The sequence below is a fragment of the Pseudochaenichthys georgianus genome, chromosome 7 (genome assembly GCF_902827115.2).
Source record: "Pseudochaenichthys georgianus chromosome 7, fPseGeo1.2, whole genome shotgun sequence".
NCBI lineage: Eukaryota > Metazoa > Chordata > Actinopteri > Perciformes > Channichthyidae > Pseudochaenichthys > Pseudochaenichthys georgianus.
In genome coordinates this window covers 44,019,305-44,022,279 of record NC_047509.1, presented here as the reverse complement: position 1 = coordinate 44,022,279, position 2,975 = coordinate 44,019,305, and the positions used below count along the sequence as shown (strand labels likewise).

The window sequence follows — 2,975 nt, the reverse complement described above, 5'->3', positions numbered from 1 at the left end:
TTATGTTCATGGCCAACTGAGACTTTATAAATCGCTGCTGTAACAAGTGAATTTCCCCGTTGTGGGATGAATAAAGTAAAATCTAATCTAATCTATCTAGGAAGAAGAAGGAAGAAAATAAGCTTGACCTCCTTCTTAAAATGTTTTTGTGTTGACTCTCTCAAATCTCCCGTTTTTATTTTGAAGGTTTCCCAAAGACAAAGATATGAGAAAGAAGTGGGAAGTTGCTTTGAGGAGGGAAGGGTTCACTGCAAGCGAGTCGTCCGTGATTTGCAGTGAGCATTTTAAGCAAGACGAGTTTGACAGGACAGATTGTCCGACTCAGAGATGGTGTTATTCCCTCCATCTTCAGCTTCCCGGTTCACCTCCAAAGAGTAGGTGTATCATCATAAGGTTATTAGCATTCATAAATGTAAATATTCTATTATCAATAACAGGGCAGGGTGAAATACCTGTGTGTGTGTGTGTGTGTGTGTGTGTGTGTGTGTGTGTGTGTGTGTTTCAAGTATTCTGCTTTTTCATTTTAGCCAGAAAAGGGCAGGACTACGTCTACTTCCAGAAAAGCTGAAGAGAGCCTGTCTGTGGCCCCTCAGGACGACCCAGAAGCTTCAACCTCACACTCACAACCTCAGCCTAATGATGTGAGTATTTCTATTTCCAACATCATTCATAATGGTCCTAGACAAAGTAAATGCTCTCTTGTTTGCTGCCACTCATATTAAACACACTCACAAATAAACACATACACACACAATTGAAGACATGTTGAACATACATTCCTGGCACACTCACTCACTCACTCACACACGCGCGTGTGCACACACACACACACACACACACACACACACACACACACACACACACACACACACACACACACACACACACACACACACACACACACACACACACACACACACACACACACACACACACACACGCATGATGCTGGCAGTGGCTTTGACAGGTGATGACTATAAGAAAGAATGTGGGCCATACTCTAGTTGTGTCAAAGTGATGTGTGTGAAGTGAAACATCACTCAAACCATGTTCATCCCTCTTTCTAGGATCATAGCTATGTCTCGCCTGCTTCTCCTACTGCTCTTAAGGCCAGACTCAATGAAGCTTTAGCAAGAGTGGAGAGTCTCGAGCGAGAGAGGAAGAATGCCATGGCTAGAGAAAAGAGGGCAGAGACCACAGTGAGGAGTCTTTTGGGGGATTTGAGGGAAAAGAACCTCATTAATGAAGAACTCAAAGAGGCTTGATTTCTACTCAGGTAAGATGAAAGTAGCACTTTGAAATGCATGTACATCTTACTCTTACACTCTTTATTAAACTCCTTTGTTATTATATGAAGGGGACTTATTAATTTTTTTCTCATACAATTTCAGATCTTCAAATAGACTTCAAGGCAAAGCAGGGCCATGAGTACTCCAAGGACCACAGAGAATGTGCCCTCACACTCCATCTACATGGTCCAAAGGCATACAAATACCTCAGAGAGACTAAAAAAAAGAGGTAGTCTTAATGTTGTTCAATTTCATTTTTGGAAATTACGGTTGCAAGTACGTTAAATAGCTACTTCTCAGTTGTTGTACAGGTGGCTGTGTTCGGTGGATGGCAAGCCTGGCCTGAACAAGATGATGCTGAATATGCTGGAGAGAAGATGCCAGGACGACCAGGCTAAATATGGATGTGTTTCACTCATGTTGGATGACATGGCCATCAGAAAACATGTGCAATATAATCCACATAACCAGTCAATGTCTGCTTTTGTAGACATGGGTGATGAAACAATGAGACCGATGCTGCTACTGAGGCTCTTGTGTTCATGGTGGTTGGCCTACACGGACATTGGAAGGCTCCCATTGCATATTACCTGACGAAGTCTTTGTCACCTGAAACACAAAGGGTCCTAATCTAAATCTAAAATCTAATCTAATCTATCTAGGAAGAAGAAGGAAGAAAATAAGCTTGACCTCCTTCTTAAAATGTTTTTGTGTTGACTCTCAAATCTCCCGTTTTTATTTTGAAGGTTTCCCAAAGACAAAGATATGAGAAAGAGGTTCTCAGTCATGCTTTGGAGGAGCCGCATGCACGGGGCATTCGGGTGTCATGAGCAACTTTGTGTAAATATGGTTTGGGCGGGGTGGTGTCATGTTCTTGTGTTTAACTTGAACATTTACATTTTGTATATAGATGTAGAAGTACATTTTCATTTTTTATGACATAGATATTCATTTTTACTGATATATAACTTCTGTCTATGTATAATGTATTATTGTTTCTTCATTTTTCAACTTATTAAAATAGCTGAGTATAGGCCTACACAATATGCTTCTCTATCATATATAGACCATTAGTGTTTTTTTATGTGTGTGTATATATTATATATCGTGTGTCTTTTGCAAAATACCTATCATACATAACATAGGCTATCAAATACCAGAATATTCTATTGCTGTTAAGCCTACTATGAATATTAAAATACGCCGAATCATGTGTCCGGTATCATGTCTACATATATGACGTTTGCAGAAACCCCCCCCCCGTGAAAATCAGTTTTGTATTCAGCGAGTTATGATTGATAAAATCCGCTGACACTTCATTGCGCCTGCCAGACAGATTACACTGAGTGGAGCGGGTGACCGGTCCAAGATGGCGGCCCCACGGCTCGTCAGCGCCAATAGGCAGTAGCGGTCGATGCGGCGTCTACTCTTTATATGTCTATGGTGACAGTGATAAAGCCTATTCTCTCTCTATATGGCGCTGGTTCAGACCATGCTTCAGACTCACAACACAAGTAGCCTCTGCATTCCGTTCGACACTAGCAGTCATTGGTCAACTAGCACGTCCATCATAGTTTCCCAGCCGGAACTATTGTGTGATTGGTTGGAGGGGCAACTACGGCGGTAGCACAAATGCTATTGGTTGAAAAACTAGGTTAGTGGTCCGACAGGCATGACGGTGAAGAG

The 2,975-nt window shown here is 41.7% G+C and overlaps 1 long non-coding RNA gene across 1 annotated transcript; it reads left to right on the top strand.

The window, feature by feature from the left end:
• The first annotated feature begins 515 nt into the window (after positions 1-515).
• Positions 516-2,443, top strand: LOC139434144 (uncharacterized). The gene is made up of 4 exons (XR_011643577.1): positions 516-641; positions 1,068-1,276; positions 1,392-1,518; positions 1,590-2,443. It is a non-coding gene; the product is annotated as an uncharacterized lncRNA (long non-coding RNA).
• Positions 2,444-2,975: the final 532 nt, after the last annotated feature.